We start from the raw sequence: 7,693 nt of genomic DNA, 5'->3' as shown, positions 1-7,693 counted from the left end.
AAAGCAAAGTATATTTAGCTTTGAATATAAAATGCTCACAATTCTCTGAGACCTGCAAGTTCAGGATAGTGTCTAGAAGAAGTCCATTCAATCATTGGTAAGCAGTTTTGATGTTCACAGTGATGACTGAAATGAGACCTGCAAACTCTCACTGAGATTATGAGTGATCTCATATGACCACTCTCATGAGTGGTCAGTCCAATCACTGTGATTTTGACATTTTTATCTCTGCAGGGATTGTAAGCCATTGTTCAAAATGAGTTCATGCATTTCTGGTTGCCAGACAAGTAAAAATTATAAATAACTGTCTGCTCAAGAGATACTCTGCTGACCAATGTAAAAGTATAAGAGAAGTAAAAGATGTAGTCCCTGTTTCTAGGTGCCTAGATTTTGGGGGGAATATGACTTACACATAGGACATAATTAAGAAAAGATGCTATATATCCTGAATTTACTTTAAAGTACTCTAAATTTAATTTTTGTTAATTGCTGAAAGGAAATTATAAGTATCTCCTACATTCCTGTTACTGCCGCCATAGGTGAGCCTACTTTTCTTTCTAAGTAACTCTAGTTGGCTTCTATTCAAGTCATTCTACCACCAATACCTCACTGTGCCCCCTAATATTTTTTCCATAGTTAGTTATTTTGTTTGCAATTTTGTTGTTTTGTTGGTTTCCATTTCAAAATCATAATTTATATATCTTCCTTGCCATTAAAAAATTAGTAATAGCCTTACTAGTTTTTATACTGTTTAAAATAACTTATACAACTTTCATTAGTGTTTGAAATGTCCTTTCCATTCTCATTCACCAGGAAATGCTACTCATTCAACTACAACCTTCTGTGAAATCCTTCTATGACTTAACTAGACAGAATTTATATACATGATCTATATTTCTACACATGTGGACAATGATACTAACAGATCACTTCCTCCATTTTATTAAGGTAGCTCATATCCACTCATTGACCTTCCTTCCATGAGAGACTGGATCTAAATCTGTTGTATCACCTTCGTACTTCCCTGCTTCTACCCCATATTGCCATTCATCAATATGCTTAGAGAACAGACATGAAGACTACAAATGAAGCAGGTGTAGAGAAACTGAACTCATTAAGCATATGTTGAGAAAGAGACAAAGAAAGACTGATGGCAGAGGAAATGCATACTAAGAGTAAGATTTAGAAAAATAAAGGAGAGGGAGCTTCAAATCAGGGCTCAGTGCTGCCTTTTGGATGAAAAACCATTGGCACATGTGATCTGCATCAGAAAACCGGAGCCAGTTGAAGAAGAGGCATGCCAACAAAATCTGTCCTGCTATGGATTTTTACAGCTAGGCCCACACAATTTTTCCCTAATGTCTCAATAACATTGAGGCTTCTGGTTATAACGGGAATGCATTATATACACACGGCAGCCTATAAAACTGATATGTACTAAAATGCAAAATTTCTCAACTATCTTGTAACTGAAAAGTACCCTTATCCTTAATTTCCAGTGGAAAGTCAGAAACTATATCTGGTTAATTTAAGATAAACTCAGTCCACTTTCAGGATTTTTCAGTCAGTGAAGGGTGATCATGGTTGGTTTCCAAGATATAACTGTTACCTTCCTTACCCTCTCTTTGCTAGTGTTCTAATCTTACAGGGATTTGTACAACTGCTGTAGTGCTTGCTGTGGGAAGCGTTCTTACCCTTCTCGTGGTTACTCAGTACCAATCCCACACTGACATCTCACCCTAAATATAATTCACCTTGTTGTATGCCAATCTCTACATCTCAGTCCCCATCCCTGACATGCCGCTTCAGAGATGTCTACACTTTAACCACAATGTCTAGTCACCAAGCAAAACCAGGTCTTTTATAGCCTTATTTCTCTGAATTCTGGACCTTGTGGGACTCATCAGCCCAATATCGATCCTCCCATGTTCTTCTGGAAGGCAATACATAAGTTCAGTGATTCTGCCACACCTTTCGGGTGGCCTGGGGAGAGCTGGTGTGCTCAGGGAACGCTGCAGCTCACACGTCTCCCCATCAACTCTGCCAGCCTGCTAGGGGCAGACAAGAATGGGATCTGCAGACCAAAATTCCATCATGTGACTCCTTACAAAGAGCCCTCCGAGCAGAGTGGAATAAAGGGTAATGACCCCCAGCTTCACTTCTAACCCTTCTTGTCTCATTGCCAACACTTTTTCCACTTAAGCTTGAAAGTTGTTTTTGTTTGTTCGTTTGTGTTTGCTTTGGTTGTTTTGTTTTGTTTTGTCTTCTAAGTCTGTGGGCAGCAGTGAAGGGACAGAAGGATAGGTAAGGAGCTACCAGCTCACCATTTCTCTATGATAACTGAGAAACAGATCATGACATTTTCAATTTAGGGGTTGAGAATTTGGTATCTTTTTCATTCAGCCTGACCTGAGAATCATTTTTTCCAGCTCAAAAGGAATGATCACAGAGCAAATATGTGATGATTAATAGCTTTAATTATTAATGTGTCCAATCTTGATGACTTCCTTGGAATTCAGTTCTGGAAGCTCCTTCTTAGTGTAACCATGTTCTCTTCTTTACCTGATCCACATTCATCATTCCAGATGTTATGTTTAAGACCACAGGCTGATTCTACCTTATCATTGTAGATTAACTGGTTTTGACTGTGTTAACTCCACCTCTACCTATTACTACCAGTTTACTGTTGCTCATCCCCCCAGGTCAAGCTGGCCAGTATAGATTCAGAGAGACAGACAGACAGACAGACAGAGACAGAGAGAGAGACAGAATTAGGAGAGGGGTAATGGACTGGAACAAATGCATTCAGAATAAGGTTACATATGGAAAATATAATGTTGAATACATTGAGTGTGATCAAATATGGATGGCTTCAAGAACCATGTTTCCTTGTTTTGAAACATGATACAACAGGCCCATGGTGTGTTTATAGAAGAGAAGTGATATGATCAAAATGTTCTAAGACTATCGGTTGGAAGATGAATTGGAAGGAAAATGCCCAGAGCTCAAAACTTCAACTTCCCAGCAGAGTGCATCTGCTGTTGCTCTTCCTCATTTGTCAAACTACTACTTGAAGACTTGAAGCTTTGCTCTTCAACAAATATTTACGCTAGAAACTTGAACAAAAATTTCTCAATTCACCCATTAAGGAGAACAGTTTATAACAGACAGACAGAAAATAATGTCAACAATCTTTCTTTGCAGGAAAGACTAATGTGATATATAAAATAATTCACGGTAGGGGTACCTGGGTGGCCCAGTCAGTTAAGTGTCCAAATCTTGATTTCAGCTCAGGTCATGATTTCATACTTTGTGAGTTTAAGGCCCATGTCAGACTCTGTGCTGAGAGCATGGAGCCTGCATAGGACTCTCTCTCTCCCTTTCTCTGCCTGTCCCTCACTTGTGCTATCTCTCTCTCAAAATAAATAAATAGCTATATCGATTTTATCTTCATTCTGTCAGCTTACAAACATATCTATAGCTTCACCCAACCTAGCACACTGCATCCTATTATAACAAAGAAGCTATTACTCCTTCCTCTTAAAATAAATCCTTCCCACTGTGTAGTGGGGAGCATGCTGACCTTATAAAATGGCATGCAGTGTTGAGAGTGCTTTGAAGTCATTGTCAAAAATGGACTGTGAAATCAACAATCCCTATGATATGACATTCTCTAAGAGAGCTCTACTGTTCGGAGGTAGGTACAGAAAACATGGGTGCCAGGTTCACTCTCAATTGGGTTCTTTCAGATAGGTGAAACTAAATGTTAGATGTGGAGAAGAATTTAAAGTATCTAATATGGCAGAAAGAGAAGAGAGACAAAGGCTGGTGAATTGGAAGGAAATAGACAATCCATTGACTGAAGGTGCAGATGAAGTCAAAGAGGGGTGTGCTAACCCCCCGGGGGGAGAAAAGAGATTATGATGCTAGAGTAGTATACATATTTGAGTTAATGACCTTGTAGGTGAAGCTGTTTATGCTCCTACCTGGGGTCAGTGGTATGTTCATGGGAGCTTGTGGCTCAGGTACAGAAGAAGAGATGGTGACTGAGGATGAGAAATGTCCCAGACTAAGAGGTCGTCCTCTTAGCAATTCCTTCCATGTGTATTCTAAAGCCAGGCAGGATGATGGCAGAAACTGATATGAAAAAGAGCCTGTGATACAGGTGCCAAAGTTTTAAATGAATAGGGGAAAGTCTACTACAAGCACTAGTTAAAAGCCCCAAAGCTTGCCTATGGGCCCATTCCCTTCTATGATTCCAAAGCAATAGATTAAACTAAGGAACAATTTTAATCTATAATTTAATAAATACCAAGTCTTCATATTTCCATAAGCTCTATTCTACTTAGTCTAGGCATTTCTATACTCCAGGAAAAATTACAAAGTTGGAAATTGGAAACTTCTTAAGAATAACTTTATCTACTAGATGGTTCATACTCTAAATAAGAGTGTTCTTTGATAATTGCTCTAAACAAACAGTTTTATCATGTCAGTCACTTCAATGTCTCACATGAGAAGGTCTAGGAGACTTTGTTTTTCTTAGAAAACATTTTCTGCCTAAATATCTAACATTTTTAAGTTTTTTTTAATTGTTTTGAGAGAGAGAGAAAGAGAGAGAAAGAGAGAGCTCACACATGTAAGTAGGGGAGGGACAGAAAGAAAGAGAGAGAGAGAGAGAGAATCCCAAGCAGGCCTGACACTGTCAGGGCAGAGCCCAAAGTGGGGCTCAATCCCAGGAACTCTGAGATCATGACCTGAGCAGAGGTCAAGAATGGGATACTTAAAAAAAAAAAAAAAAAAAAAAAGAAAAAAAAGAATTGGATACTTAATCGACTGAATCGTCCCGAAAAACCTAACTATTAAGGAAGAAAAAAACCTCAAGAAATCTCTAAAAATCCTTACTAAAACAGTATTAATATAAGTTTGCGATGAAACTGATGCAATCCGTTACTTAATACAGATAATTGAATGGGAGAGGAGAAAAGAGAGGGAAACCAAAATATTTAAAATCTGACGCAGAGGTCATCAAATATGAATGGCATTTTGTGATTGAGCAAAACATTGTTGGGCCTACTGCCAAGAATGTTGGGTATATCCTTTGTATATCCACTTCTAATGTAATCTTATCTAAATCAGAATCACAAATGCCTTCTCCCAAACATTTGAGGTTATCACAGAGCCTGTGGGACTCATACGCACTCATGGGTGAACCAGGGGAATATGGTATCTTTTATTTATGGTAATTTTACATAGTGAGAATCAAAGAAAAAGAAAGATTTCTTTGGAAGTAGCCTGTCCTCATTATTGCTATCTGACCAAACAAAACCTGATAAATTTAGACCAAATGACACAAAATGTAAATGATTAGGAGGATTATAATCTTGGTTCCCAAAATAGCACAGTCTGTGGTTTCCTGGAAGTATCTCACAAAATGTGTGTGTTAAACTTAAATAATCATCATCTCTCCTATTCACTGGGTATTGATGAGGATTCCTCTGGTCTGTCTTTAAACAAATATTTCTTAAAATTTTAATTTAAGTGTATTAATTTACTCCCTGAAATTATAATGGCATTCAAATTTGGCATCAGTTTTTCCAGGGTTCTCAGATTATAAAGACCTAAGAAAATGAGCAAGAGTCAACAAACCTGATTGAATGTTGCAAAGTGGTTCAAGATTTGCTGATTTAACAGGTCCTAGAATTTGGGGTGCCTGGGTGGCTCAGTTGGTTAAACGTCCAACTTTGGCCCAGGTCATGATCTCACAGTTCATGAGTTCGAGCCCCGTGTTGGGCTCTGTGCTGACAGCTCAGAGCCTGGAGCCTGCTTCTGATTCTGTCTCTTCCTCTTTCTCTGCCCCTCACCCACCTGCACGCTGTCTCTCTGTCTCTGTCTCTCTGTCTCTCTCTTAAAAATAAGAATAAACATTTAAAAAATTTTAAAAGCTCCAAGAATTAGTTATGGCTTAAAACAGAAGATCAAAATATCAAAGCAAATGACAAACTTCTAAGTCACTACTGGGAAAAATTTAGATGACTGACCACTTTGCAAAACTGTTGGGACTTTCTTTAAAAACAAATCTCCCACATGGCCTAGTCACTCCATTCCGAGCTATTTACCCAAGAAAAAGAAAAACATATGTTCACACAAAAACTTGGGCACCCATGATCATAGAAGTTCTATTTCTAATAGCTCAAAGTAGAAACCACCCAAATATCCATCAACAGGCAAATGAACAAAGTATGGTATGTTCAGACAATGAAATACTACCTAGTCATAAAAAGGAATGAACTATTGATACACACAACAACATGGATGTCTCCAGAATAATGGGGAAATAAATCAGATCAAAATGAGTACATACTGTCTGTATATATAAAATTCCCGGAAAGGCAAACCAATGTACAGTGAGCAGGGTTGCCTCCGAGACAGTGGGGACATGGAAGAGAAGGAACATGGCGGGAAATTACCAAAGAGCTGAAGGAAACTTTTGGCAATGATGGATATGTTCATTACTGAATATGAGTGAGAACTGTGTGGACATTTTCATGTTAAAATATGTCATATGGTGCATCTTAAACATGTGTGTTTTTACATGTCAATTACAACTTCACTAAAGTTGTCTGAAAAAAGAGATTTTGCAAAAAGTAGGCACACTATTGAAAAGAAAATGATGCTACTTCTTATCAAAAGTAGAGGTTTGGGGTGTACTGAAGACAGTAAAAATGAGACTTGTATTGTAGAGGCTTCATTTGGTTAGCAAACTTCAAGAGATCTGTTGTGTGTACACTGACTTCAAGCACGCATGAATTTTACCAGGAGAAAGAATTTACTTTTTGTCCTAACACTTCTCAGAATTAACAGTTTAAACAACCAACAGTGTAAGTAATTAAGAGTCTCATTTAGAGGTGCTTCTTTCTACCCAACACTGCATTTTAAGTAATTTCAGATAATGTAAAAAGTGGTAAATTAGAAAGAATTAAAAGTGGGGTCTATGTTGTAAAACCAAATATGCCAAAGTTGAACCTAAGCCTCCTCCGATCTTCTTAACCAGTTTTGCGTATCATCCCCACCCCGCCTAAACTTGCTCTCCCATCTTCTGCCTGTTCCATTTCATACCCATTTCATTTCTCTCCTTCTGCCCATTCTCCTTCATTTTCCTGTGTTGCTCTTTTCTTACTGTTTCTTCCTGTCTCTTTATATTTCATACATTATTGCTCTTTCTGTTTATTCCTTCTACTGAAAAAAAAAACTAAATTCAATGTGAAAGTTTTATTTTTTCAAAAATAGAAATATTTAAGGTTTCTTTCACTTTTTAAACTGTAAAAGAGTATGACTCTAAGCCCATCCACCATGAAACACATATTTCAACAGGGATAGAAAGAAACTAGAAACACGGAAACAGAAACCATAAAACCCATAAGGGGGAGGGTGGAAATCTTAAAGAAAGGAAGGCAGGGTGGATGGTAAGAAGAGACTTATAAGAAAAGTTGATAGATTTGGCTATTAATCCCAAAAGCCTAATTGCTGAGATTTCACCATGCATGGTTCACCTGTGATCCTTGTTGAATTAAGCTCACTCCCTAATTTAGGAAATCCATTTCTGTTTTCTTTTTTATTTTTTTTTTAATTTTTTTAATTTTTGAGAGAGACAGAGACAGCAGGCAGAAAGCAAGGGAGAGAATCCCAAACAGGC

Source organism: Crocuta crocuta, unplaced genomic scaffold (genome assembly GCF_008692635.1).
Source record: "Crocuta crocuta isolate KB4526 unplaced genomic scaffold, BGI_CrCroc_1.0 scaffold140, whole genome shotgun sequence".
Classification (NCBI taxonomy): Eukaryota; Metazoa; Chordata; class Mammalia; order Carnivora; family Hyaenidae; genus Crocuta; species Crocuta crocuta.
The sequence above is the reverse complement of the archived record's forward strand: the minus strand, read 5'-3'. Positions refer to the sequence as shown.